The 14,127-nt window shown below is 40.0% G+C and overlaps 1 protein-coding gene across 2 annotated transcripts in view; it reads right to left on the bottom strand.

The window, feature by feature from the left end:
- The window catches only part of LOC126109669 (uncharacterized), a 359,871-nt gene that overhangs the window by 317,991 nt on the left and 27,753 nt on the right, over positions 1-14,127 (bottom strand). For both annotated transcript variants that reach the window (XM_049914720.1, XM_049914719.1), the window contains exon 2: positions 2,441-2,488. The gene's annotated coding sequence lies outside the window, so the exon portion shown is untranslated. The remainder of the gene's footprint in view (positions 1-2,440; positions 2,489-14,127) is intronic.

The following is a 14,127-nucleotide window of genomic DNA, read 5'->3' as shown; positions in this document are numbered from 1 at the left end:
TATTAAAGATTTTTCATGTACCGTGTGCTATCCACAGTGTAAATTTAATTGTTAACGACGAATAATTTAAATTGCTACACTAAAGGTTTTTTTTTTTTCAGTGTAGTGCAAGTGTTGCATAGATATTTTTCATATTCTACGAAAAAATGGGAATTATTTAAAAACACATTAGTATTTTAGCTTTAAAAGTTTTGTCTGGGACAAAATGGTCAAGTAAAACAGATGCCGTGAGACCATTGCTAATAATTTACCAGAGATTTATGGTGCTTTATACGAAATAATCAACACTTCCTGTAACAGAGAGGCAAAACATGACGCACAATGTCTAGTAGACAAAATATGTATGTTTTCATTTATTTGCTCGATTAACGTTACGGCGTGATGTATTGACAAGAGCAAACTTTGTTGGTCAAACTCTTCAGCCTATTAGACACTTTAGCAAATTAAAAAAAAAAAAAAAAAAAATTTTCGCTGTCTAAGTGACGAAAAATTTGAAACACCTGTAAACAATGCCAAAGAAATTGCTGCAAATTGAAACTCAGGTTGGAAACTTACACATCCCTAACGGCGACGATAAACTCCGAAAACTTTTGATGATGAATATGAAGACCAGGTGTCCAAATGTACTCGATAACCTATTTCAAGGTTAATGTCTACTTTCACATTTGGACCAGACTCTAGTGTCAGTAAAAGAAGATTTCATACGTTATTTAGTAACAACATATTTAGTTTAAACTCAGCGATGTTCACGATAAAATCCTACTTATGATTAATTCTAATCATTCCAATCTGGAAGCGATGGTTTGTGTGATAAAGACGCTGAAGATTTCTGCAAAGAATTTATGTCATATGAGTCCCTTTTTAAAGATTTGGACAATAACATAACAAAGATTATGGAATTTACATTTTTAGTCTATTTAACAGCTATATGCTGTAATCTCACAATTTCATCGCGAATTTTAATAACGATCCTATTCACAGTAGCAAGTGCCGAAACAGCCTTCTCAAAATTAAAATTAATAAAAAAATTACTTGCGCCCAAAAATGATTCGATAAAGATTGTCCACAACTTGGCCGTGATATCGATAGAAGTGAACATTTTAGATAAGACAGATACTCGCAACATTATTAACGGCTTTGTAAATAGAAAAGCTAGAAGAGTTTATATAACTTCGTTCAGATTTTCTAACAGCACGAGATTTTTCAATCTTATTTTTTACTCATGTTAAATATTCAAACCCAGATATACGACGATAACCAAACGAGTAAGAACGCGAGAAAAATAGCAAGAAATATTTTGCTATTTACACATAAGAACATAACTTTATTTTTCTATTAAAAAGCAATCGAAAGGTGTAATATTTGTTAATTCCTATAAATATAGTATTTAACAAAGTAATTATGCAAACAGTTCGTACGGACAGTGAACGTTTTCCAAGCAGTGCAAAAGGGGCGCCTAAAAAGATAAAACGAATACACGTGAGGCTGACAATCCACGTGGAACTGGGCATGAAAGAGAACTTGAAAAAGGTGAGAATCGAAACAATATGAGTGAATTTTGTATCTAATTTTCCAACCACATACAATATAACAAAAACAGCAGCTTAAAAAAATTTGTCACAATCTGCTTCAGTTAAGATGTACAAGTTAGGTAAACTCTAAAAAAACCTAAGCTGGAGATTAAGTTTTTGTGTAAGAGGTTTACTGCAAAGATAACAAAGGGAAAGACCACCAAAAGTGTGGCTTCATAATTTCAAAATTGAAAAGGGCAAATTTTTTCGTGAGGAATTAGATCTGCCAACAGATGTTCTTTCATTCTCGAAAGGGCAGCTTCATAATTTCAAAATTCGTCATGGTATCCTTAAAGTAAACGTTTCTGGTGAAATTAAATCCTCTGGTGAGGCTGCTGCTAATGAGTAGAAAACAACGTTTCAGAAGCTGGCTGATGAGGATAAGTTACCCCGACACCAAATTTACCACACTGATGAGACTGGTGTGTTATGGCGGTGTTCGCCATATTCAGCCCTGGCTGAAGCTGAGTAGTCTGGCGCAAGGGGTTTTAAAAAATTAAAGACAGAACCACTGTCGTAGCGTGTGGAAACGTTTCAGGCTGTTATAAACTGTGTTTGTTTATGAATGGGAAATATCAGAAACCAAGACCTCTAAAAAATGTGATTCACACTTTGATCACGGATGTAAAAACCCAATTGGCTTAAATGATAAATGCGTGCTATTCACTGAATTGCTCAAATACCGGAGGTACACAGCGGCCAACTGAAATCCAACACTGTAATCAGAAATGTGAAACATTTTATCTTCTAATAATTACACCCAAATTACGCACAATCCTTGTTATCTGAATATGTATCATTACTATTCTTATATGTCTTTTTTACTAATTTTTTTATCCAAAGAAAAAAACAGAGAAACACACACTTACCCATCAGCCACGGACTCTTATGCAGTCAAATCCGGAGTGTTGCGCCATCTGAAATGAGGAGAAAATATTCATTCTTTTCACTTTCTCATCATTGACAGTTTTACATAGACTGGCGTATGCCTTTGCAGTTTGAGCCAGTTTTCACAAATTCCCTGGAATGGTGTCTTTAATGCAAAACTACATTGTCCGACAACAAAAGTGAAGCACCTGGAATATAGAACCTGACGTCAATGTAGCTCAACATACATGTATACCATCAGCAAGTATGCAAATGATCAGAGTTACAGGTAGAACAGTGCATTAGCATTGTTCGTGTTTATTGTTGTTACAAGGCCTGGTAGGGTGTACAAGTTGCATGAACAGCATCAGGCATTGAATGATGATGTATACTCATGAGAGACAGCATTATCATCACCTGAAAAAGTTTGAAAGATGGTAAAGTCATGCAACATCCAGGTTTCTGGGGCATTTGGATGTAACAGTAGCACGATGTTGGGCTGCACAGGAATGCATGGGCAGGCATACTCATGCCAATGTACCGACTGACCACAACAACAGTGTCGTCATATTGTGCACCAAGCAGATTAGAGGGGGCATCCAAAAAAAGCAATCATTTTTTAAAAGCGATATATTTTCAAATTCTTTGCAAAACAACCTTATCCCCTCGAAAATACACTCCGTTGCAACTAATACATTTGTCCCACTGGTGCTTCCAATGTTCGAAATATTTTTGTAGTCATCTTTAGGAAAGGCTGACAGCTCCTCCCTAGTTTTCTTCTTCGACTTCTTCAGTGTTGTTAAATTTGTGTCCATTCATGGCCCTTTTCATGCATGGAAATAAGAAAAAGTTGCACGGAGCCAGGTCTGGCGAGTAAGGTGTGTGGGGGCAGCGAAACTGTGGGATTTTTAGCCAAACACTGTGTAACAGAGATGGCTGTGTTTGCAGGTGCATTGTCCTCATGGAAGAACCAGTCTCCTGTCTGCCACGAATCATATCTTTTCTTTTTTTACGATCACCATAGTGCAACCTTCTTAAAACTTCCAAATAATAGGTTTGATTGATGGTGACTGTTGCCTTTTTTTCTTGTTTGTAACTATAGCATCATGAATCATCAACAGACCTCTGACAGAAAATCTGGATCAGTTTCAAGCTGTTGTTTCCAAGCACGACACGTTTCAGTTCGACGTTCCTTTTGATTGTCATTCTGAACCCAACGAGAAAACTTGGCAGCAACCCTTTTCATTCCCAAATCTTCCATTAAAATTCGCTAAACCGAGCTCGTAAATAACCCAGTCATCTCTGACAGTTGATCAGTTGTTTGTCGACAGTCTGCGAGCACATGCTCTCGAATTTTTTCAATATTTTCGTTGATTCGGGCAGCTGATGGACATACAGAACGAATTTTGTCATCAATCGACATATCGGCATTTTGAAATCGAGCAAACCATTAGTACACTTGAGTTTTTCACATAGCGTCATCTTGGTAAGCTGTTTTCAACATTAAAACAGTTTCAGCACCATTTTTCACTTAAACTTCCCATTAAAAAAAGGAAACAAGAACAAAATGGCGCTAGCAAGAACAATCAGTGCAGATGAACAGAACAAGCCAGGTCGACAACACATGGCACTGAAATGGCCATAAGTTGTGCTATACATGCCTAGTGGCAGAAATGCATACTGCTCAAGCTCCTCCCAAGGCAATATTATTGCGTTTTTAACCCCCTCGTGTAACAAGTTTACAACTGGACCTCCGATCTAAGAATGAGTTACAGGCTCCCTGGAACATTCTGTGTCATTTGGAGCCCTCATCAGAGACCAGCAGGAATCATAATGTGGAATTACTGTTACTGCAATTAACACCACAACACAAACAACTGCATCTGCTGTGTGTCACGACTGGCAAGTATAGACTGCTGACGAAAAGCATCGCGGTACGCTCCCTGATGAATAATAGTTCTGCTCTACTCTGGATGACCATTGCTGGTAAGTAGGCCAGTGGCTTGGGAAAAGGTCCAACTCTTCTGAAGTATTTGATAGGTGGAGTGGAGTTACTCCTGGAAACGGTGTGGGGAGTCACTGGTCTGACTTCACGCCGTGGCTCTTAGTGACCGAGAAAACTGTTGGCACAGAGGTATGTCACAAACTTCCTACATCCTTATGCATTACCTCTCATGTGACGGCACTAAGTGCCATTATTCGACACGACAGGTCTTGTCCACATATGGCATGATTAGATTAGATTAGATTAATACTTGTTCCATAGATCATGAATACGACACTTCGTAATGATGTGGAACGTGTCGGTTAGTAAAAGATGCCTGTACAAGATATTACATTACACAAAATATTGCATGACACTAATGTTTAAGTTCTTTTTTTTTTTTTTTTTGCCCGCCTTAATTTATATCTAAAAATTCAGCCAATGAGTAGAAGGACTTGTCATGTAGAAATTCTTTTAACTTATTTTTAAATGTTAGTTGGCTATCTGCCAGGCTTTTGATGCTGTTTGGTAGGTGACCAAAGACTTTTGTGGCAGCATAATTTACCCCTTTCTGTGCCAAAGTCAGATTTAACCCTGCATAGTGAAGATCATCCTTTCTCCTGGTGTTATAGCTATGCACACTGCTATTACTTTTGAACTGGGCTGGATTATTAACAACAAATTTCATAAGTGAATATATATACTGTGAGGATCCCTAGATCCTTAAATAGATGTCTGCAGGATGACCGTGGGTGGGCTCCAGCAATTATTCTGATTACACATTTTTGAGCAATGAATACTTTTCTACTCAACGATGAATTACCCCAGAATATGATGCCATACGAAAGCAGTGAATGAAAGTAGGCATAGTAAGCTAATTTACTGAGATTCTTATCACCAAAATTTGCCATAACCCTAATAGCATATGTAGCTGAACTCAGACGTTTCAGCAGACCATCAATGTGTTGCTTCCAGTTTAACCTCTCATCAATGGACACACCTAAAAATTTTGAAAATTCTACCTTAGCTACAGACTGCTGTTCAAAGTGTATATTTATTACTGGAGTTGTGCCATTTACTGTAAGGAACTGTATATACTGTGTTTTATCAAAATTTAAAGAGTGTCCGTTTGCTGAGAACCACTGAATAATTTTGTGAAAAACATCATTTACAATTACATCACTTAGTTCTTGGTTTTTGGATGTTATTACTATACTTGTATCATCAGCAAAAAGAACTAACTTTGCATCTTCATCAATGTGGAATGGTAAGTCATTAATGTGTATCAAGAACAGTAAAGGACCTAAGACCAAACCCTGTGGGACCCCGTACTTGATAGCCCCCCAGTTTGAGGAATCAGCTGTTGTTTTAACATTACATGAACCACTTATTTCAACTTTCTGCATTCTTCCAGTTAAGTATGAATTAAACCATTTGTGCACTGCCCCCCCCCCCCTCAAACCATAATGATTTAGCTTATCTAAAAGAATTCCATGATTTACACAATCAAAGGCCTTCGAGAGATCACAAAAAATACCAATGGGTGATGTCCGGTTATTCAGAGCATTTAATATTTGATCAGTGAAAGTGTATATAGCATTTTCTGTTGAAAAGCCTTTTTGAAAACCGAACTGACATTTTGTTAGTACTTTATTTTTACAAATATGGGAGGCTACTCTTGAATACAATATTTTCTCAAAAATTTTTGATAGAGCTGTCAGAAGAGAGATTGGGCAGTAGTTGTTCACATCCGACGTATCCCCCTTTTTATGCAATGGTTTTACAATGGCATATTTCAGTCATATGTCTTTATGAACTGATGGTGTTGTGTTGGGGTACCTCTATTGTCATTAGGATCCTCAGATCTGCCCTCACTGGGTGTCAAGACTCAATATCCAAGATATCAAGGTCCAGTTCCAACAATTCTGAGCCAGAATGCCACAAGAGATAATAGAACGGCTTTACAACATCCTTCATGTTCAAATCATACACCCAGGCCACAAGAGTTGCATCAGCATACTGTACTGTCAAGTTCTTTGTAAATTTGACGTGAAACTGTAATCACTGACCTGGTAGTGCAAATATTGTAGACAATATTGTTACAACTTTCAATTCTTCAAAATACGACACAAATGTGATTGACACTCTTCTTTCTGATCATCATGGAATTATTATTCATGTAAACATGGATGCAATGATTCTTAATGTCACCAAGCCTTCTGTGATTTATAAGAAACAACATACAATTAGTGACTGTAATATATCTGTTTTTCTAAAATGTCTCAGAGAAATTACTTGGTTGTGTGTGTATGGTAACACTGGGGCAGAAAACCAGCTCAACAACTTTCTTGAATTATTCATGTGGGCAGTTAACATTGGCCTGCCACTAAAGAACAAATGTGTTAAAATGAGCAGGGTATCGAATATCAATAAAAATAAGTGGTACACACAGGAACTATGAAATCTTAAAGATCAGTGCAACAATTTCTACTACCTAGCAAAGACTTCATCTTGTCTGCATGCCAAAGTAAGATATAAAGAATGCAAATATCAGTACAGAATGGGTATTGAGAAAGCTAAACTAGAATATAATTGCAAATTGGTTGCACAAGCTATTAATAAACCAAAAGAAATGTGGAAAATCATTAATGGCAATCTAGCATTGGGTAGCAAAGAATTTGTATCTAGATCCAAAATTAGTGCTGATAGTTTTAATAGATATTTTGTAAACAGTGAAGATAGTGTAGTTACTAAGATACCTGATAGTAAACATGAACCTAGCTACTATTTGGATGTTGGCTATAAAAGCCAAAATGCTATGGAAAATGTGCTTTATTTTGAACACATTTGTGTAGAAGATGTACACTCTGTCATTCTTTCTCTTAGCAAAAGTGATTCACTGGATATTTACAATATCGGATCTAAAATATTGAAACTTAGTAGTCATAATATAGCAGAGGTTCTCTGTCACGTCATAAACTACTGCTTTGATGAAAGTTGTTTCCTTGAAAAATTAAAAGTAGCTAAAGTAATCACAGTCCACAAAAAATGTGACAATAATCTGCCTAGCAATTATAGGCCAGTTTCCCTTGTACCACTTTTATCCAAGGTCATTGGGAAACTAATGAGTATCCAAATAATCAATTTTCTAAAGTCTCATCAATTACTTTGAAATAGCCAGTTTGGGTTTCGGAAAAATCTATCAACATGTGATGCTGTTATGAGCTATATATGTAACTGTCTTGAAGCAAAAGGAAAAATTTATTGTAAGTACAAAGTTTTCTGATTTAGCAAAAACGTTTGACACTGTGTGCCACAACACTGTGCTACTGAAATTAAAAACTGTAGGTTTCTCAGTCTCTGCTGTTAAAATTATTCAGTCATACTTATCTAACAGATCTCAAACTGTTTACTTCAATAACCAATATTCTAGTTTCTTGCCCGTTAACCATGGTGTTCCTCAAGGGTCAATCTTGGGCCCTCCCTTGTTCATATTATATATGAATGACCTACCTAGCAATGTAATAGATGATACTACAAACTGTTACGTGTATGCAGATGATATCAGTTTAAGTGTTACAGTGCCTACGAACAATAACATAAGTAACTCTACCTCACTCAAGGTAGATGTACTTTCTGACTGGTGCAATGCCAATAGCCTGTCTATGAACATAAATAAAACACAGGAATTAAACATTTCTTGTAACAATAGAATCACCTTAGAGACAGTTCCTGTAAAGTATCTTGACATTGTTTTGCAAAATAATTTAGGCTGTCAGGCACATGTGAATTATTTAATACCAAAAATTTCTAAAGGAATATTTATGCTCAGAGAATTACAAGCAACAGTAGATGAGAAAATCTTGCTTTCTGTTTATTATAGTTATATTCACTCTCATTTGACGTATGGGACATTCTTGTGGGGAAATAATTGCTACTCAAAATGCTTATTTACAGCCCAGGAAAAAGCTGTAAGACTGATATGTAAAGTACCACCTAGAACTCACTGTAGAGAATTATTTATTAAACTTAGTATTATGACCTTGTCATGTATATACATACACTCCTGGAAATTGAAATAAGAACACCGTGAATTCATTGTCCCAGGAAGGGGAAACTTTATTGACACATTCCTGGGGTCAGATACATCACATGATCACACTGACAGAACCACAGGCACATGGACACAGGCAACAGAGCATGCACAATGTCGGCACTAGTACAGTGTATATCCACCTTTCGCAGCAATGCAGGCTGCTATTCTCCCATGGAGACGATCGTAGAGATGCTGGATGTAGTCCTGTGGAACGGCTTGCCATGCCATTTCCACCTGGCGCCTCAGTTGGACCAGCGTTCGTGCTGGACGTGCAGACCGCGTGAGACGACGCTTCACCCAGTCCCAAACATGCTCAATGGGGGACAGATCCGGAGATCTAGCTGGCCAGGGTAGTTGACTTACACCTTCTAGAGCACGTTGGGTGGCACGGGATACATGCGGACGTGCATTGTCCTGTTGGAACAGCAAGTTCCCTTGCCGGTCTAGGAATGGTAGAACGATGGGTTCGATGACGGTTTGGATGTACCGTGCACTATTCAGTGTACCCTCGACGATCACCAGTGGTGTACGGCCAGTGTAGGAGATCGCTCCCCACACCATGATGCCGGGTGTTGGCCCTGTGTGCCTCGGTCGTATGCAGTCCTGATTGTGGCGCTCACCTGCACGGCGCCAAACACGCATACGACCATCATTGGCACCAAGGCAGAAGCGACTCTCATCGCTGAAGACGACACGTCTCTATTCGTCCCTCCATTCACGCCTGTCGCGACACCACTGGAGGCGGGCTGCACGATGTTGGGGCGTGAGCGGAAGACGGCCTAACGGTGTGCGGGACCGTAGCCCAGCTTCATGGAGACAGTTGCGAATGGTCCTCGCCGATACCCCAGGAGCAACAGTGTCCCTAATTTGCTGGGACGTGGCGGTGCGGTCCCCTACGGCACTGCGTAGGATCCTACGGTCTTGGCGTGCATCCGTGCGTCGCTGCTGTCCGGTCCCAGGTCGACGGGCACGTGCACCTTCCGCCGACCACTGGCGACAACATCGATGTACTGTGGAGACCTCACGCCCCGCATGTTGAGCAATTCGGCAGTACGTCCACCCGGCCTCCCGCATGCCCACTATACGCCCTCGCTCAAAGTCCGTCAACTGCACATACGGTTCACGTCCACGCTGTCGCGGCATGCTACCAGTGTTAAAGACTGCGATGGAGCTCCGTATGCCACGGTAAACTGGCTGACACTGACGGCGGCGGTGCACAAATGCTGCGCAGCTAGCGCCATTCGACGGCCAACACCGCGGTTCCTGGTGTGTCCGCTGTGCGCTGTGCCGTGCGTGTGATCATTGCTTGTACAGTCCTCTCGCAGTGTCCGGAGCAAGTATGGTGGGTCTGACACACCAGTGTCAATGTGTTCTTTTTTCCCTTTCCAGGAGTGTATTTCAATGTCTCTTGTACATTAAAAAGAACTTGTCTAGTTTTGATCCGAATTCTGATGTACATAGTTATAACACATGACACTGTAATGATGTAAGAAAAGACTACTCCTTATATACCAAAACTCTAAACAGCTTCAAACACACATCTGAAAAACTATTTAATAAACTACCAGAGTCAGTTAAGAGTCTGGAGCTGAAAAATTTTAAGATATTTGTAAGACCTTTATTAATTCAAAATTGTTTTTATACAATGGAAGATTTCTGTGACCATAATTTCTAACATAGATTAATTATTTGTGTATTTATTGTCATTGTTGTTTGTACATTTATTGATGTTGCTTATACAAGCTTTACATCCTTGTAAATGTTTTGTTTTTGGGCAATAAAAATCAATCAATCAATCATGCGAACCCTATCCTCACAATCCGTGAAGTTTTGTTTCATTTTCCCCTTGCCCTCTGGATACTTCACCTTTTTTGTCAGGGAGTTTATGTATGATCCTTAAAGGCAGTGGAGCAGATTACATACAATCAATGGAGTTATTTATTCATTTACCCACACACATACTAAATATGCTTCAGATAGACAAAGAGATGTATTCAGCAGACAAAATGGTAAATAACAGAGAAGACACACACATCTCAACAAAATTTTTCAACACCCATATGTGTCATGCAGGTGTGCATTGACTGTTCCTGTACCAACCTGTACCAATTGGAAGGTCACGCCTAACTTTGTTAACATACACACTTGTACATGAGTGCTACCTAAAGGTAGAATGCTCCAATCAAATGGATTACGGCATTTCGGGTGAAATTAAAGTACCAATAGGGACGCATAAGAGATGTCTGTGAAGGAGTATAGTGAACATCCATGACTGAAAATCCATCCCGCCATGACTGAAAATCAGAACCAATAATCAAATTCACATCATCATGTTACGTGCAGAAGGCTTGTCAACCAGGGAAGTTGCTCGATGTGCACACCGGAGTCAAAGTGATGCATATCAAACGAATTCGCAGTTATGAGTAATGACAACCATCAGCTGTAGAATGGAATGATGACAATGAAAATTTGTGCCAGACCGGGAAAGTCGCTTGCCCGGTATCGGTAGATAAATACAATATTGCAGTGCCTGTGTTATTCTGATCACGATGCAAAGTTCCTTGGGCATGCATGCATGTCCATGTGCCAATACCGGGTAAGTGACTTTCACATACAACGTCTGACCTGTGGGGGAATATACACAATGGACGTACGAGTACAGGTCATAAACACATGGTTGACAACATATGGAAGTTTGGATCAGGCCGTTGAGTCATGCACGGATAGCCAAATGATCATGGTAAATTCATCGTAAGTGGGAAATCTGGGCTAGAGTCCCAGTCCGAAACAAATTTTCATTGTCAACATTCCATTCTACAACTGACAGTTCTCCTTATTCCATAATGGCTGTGGTCGCCATAGTGCCTGTTCCTTAGAACTTTGCTTCGTAATCAGAATAACACAAGCACTGCAATATCGTATCAAAGTGATGTGGTGTGATGCGTACATGGAACTGGGTCCAGTCAACAGTTAGTATTGAGGACTTCGATCGATATCTGCAATTTTTGAGTCAAAGGAACTGTGGGATGAGTGCTACACAGAACTGAATTTGGCATTCGAAGAGGCTACAGGGCGTCATGATCGAATCAAATGGAGATGATTGCATGGTGCAAATCTCCATTCCTGAGGACCATACACCACAACACCATGGACTCAGATGGGCAATAAATCATGTAAAATGGATGCCACAGGATTGGTGACGACACCAATCCTTGTTTATAGACGAAAGTGGGATTTGTTTCTGTCTGATAATCGCAGACAATGTGTTTGGAGACAACACACTAATATCAAACTTCAGCACTGTGTCCCACATGTGCACCAAGGTGGTGGTGGTGGTGGTGGTGGTGGTGGTAGTACAGGGAGGACTTTCTGCAACCAATAGTAGATCTGTATCACCAAACTTTTAGCGATGATTTACTCGTGATTGATGATAACTCACTTGCTCATTGTGCTGTACTCGTTAACACATTCCTTCAGTATGCCAGGCCTGTCTGCCCTCAGGCATGAACCCAATCGAACATACGGAGGATTGATTGAAACAAGCCGTTTTTGTATGTCAACAATGACGATGTACTTTGTGCAACTTACACAGAAGCGTCATTGAAGAGTGGGACAATTTGATGATATTATTGACGGTATACCATGATGTATTCAAGCTTGCATCAATGTAGGGGGGACTTCAAGCCCATACTGACATTGCTCAGAAGTGCTGTAAAAAGATTTCCACAGGAAACAGACAATTTTGTCACTGTGTTGTGGTGTTCTTCAGTCCAAAGACGTTAAATGCATCTCTCCATGCTACTCTATCCTCTGCAAACCTCTTCATCTCCAAATAACTATTGCAACCTACATCCTTGGGAATCTGCTTACTGTACTCATCTCTTGGTCTCCCTCTCTGATTTTACTACCCCTCACACTTCCCTCCAGTACGAAACTGGTGATCCCTAGATATCTCAGAATATCTATTATCAGCTGATCCCTTCTTCTAGTTGGGCTGTGGCACAAATTTCTGTCCTCCCCAATTCTATTCTATTCCTCCTCACTAGTTACAGGATTTACTCCACTGATATTCACAATTTTCACTTTCACACATGGCGACACTTCACATAAATACTTTAACAAAATGCTTCCTGGCACTTAAATCTCTATTCAGTATTAACAAATTTCTCTTCTACAGTAACGTTTTTCTTGCCATTGCCAATCTACCCCCCATCATCAGTTATTTTGCTGCCCAAATAACAAAACTCACTTCTAAATCTAATTCCCTCAACACCACCAGATTTAATTTGACTACATTCCATTATCCTCATTTTGCTTTTGTTGGCGTTCATCTAGTATTCTCTTTTCACAACACTGTCAATTCTGTTCAACTGAGCGGTCCATTCGGCATGTTGTTGGGTCCATCTGTACTGCACTGCATGGTGTCATGGTTGCAAAGATGGACCTCGCCACGGATGTTGGGAGTGAAGTTGTGAATCATGCAGCCTCTTTCGCACAGTTTGAGTCTTAACACGACGTCCTGTGGCTGCACGAAAAGCATTATTCAACATGGTAGCGTTGCTGTCAGGGTTCCTCTGAACCATAATCCATAGGTAGTGATCATCCACTGCAGTAGTAGCCCTTGGGCGGCCTGAGCGAAGCATTTCATTTACAGTGTCTGTCTCTCTGTATCTCCTCCATGTCCGAACAACATCGCTTTGGATCACTCCGAGATGCCTGGACACTTCCCTTGTTGAGAGCCCTTCGTGGCACAAAGTAACGATGGGGATGCGATCAAACTGTGGTACTGACCACCTAGGCATGGTTGAACTACAGACAACACAAGCCGTGTACCTTCTTCTTGGTGGAATGACTGGAACTGATTGGCTGTCGGACCCCCTCCATCTAACAGGTGCTGCTCATGTATGGTTGTTTACATCTTTGGGCGGGTTTAGTGACGTCTCTGAACAGTCATGGGGACTGTGTCTGTGATACAATATCAACAGTCAATGTCTATCTTCAGGATTTCTGAGAACCGGGGTGATAAAAAACCTTTTTTTTGTGTGTATGTGTGATGTAAGCATCACAATTAACACAATTGGTTAGTTGAGAAAACCCCACAGTCAGAAGTTACACGGATTAAGATCATATGATCTTGACAGCCGAGCTGTAGGGAAATGACGGCTGAAAATTCTAGCGTTTCAGAAACGCTTCTGTAGCAGCCATTTCACTGTGTGAAATGTGCAGGGGAGTGCCATCTTCTATAAAAGTTATCCCACCCACACATTTAGGCTGGTGAAGGGATGGCATGATGCTAGTGCGCAAAAGACTTTCATAGCGTTCACCAAATCCCTAATGAAGAATGTGTTTCAGTTGTTCCAGTCCAGGGTGGTACCAGGTGATGAAAGGTGCACTCCTTTGTATCTGGTTCTTGGGGTCAGTGGGAAGGTTGAGGGTATGTGGGGATATGACACAAGAAATCATGTGAATGCCTTTGTGAGACCCTCAGCATACATTGATACAAAATTAAACATATTCAGATAGATGTACTCATTTAACAGATATACGTAACATCAGGCATACATGGAGTCGAACTGGTGGTTTCATTTGGGTAGAACTACTGAATTTTG

This window comes from Schistocerca cancellata, chromosome 12, assembly GCF_023864275.1.
Source record: "Schistocerca cancellata isolate TAMUIC-IGC-003103 chromosome 12, iqSchCanc2.1, whole genome shotgun sequence".
Taxonomy (NCBI): Eukaryota; Metazoa; Arthropoda; class Insecta; order Orthoptera; family Acrididae; genus Schistocerca; species Schistocerca cancellata.
The sequence above is the reverse complement of the archived record's forward strand: the minus strand, read 5'-3'. Positions and strand labels throughout refer to the sequence as shown.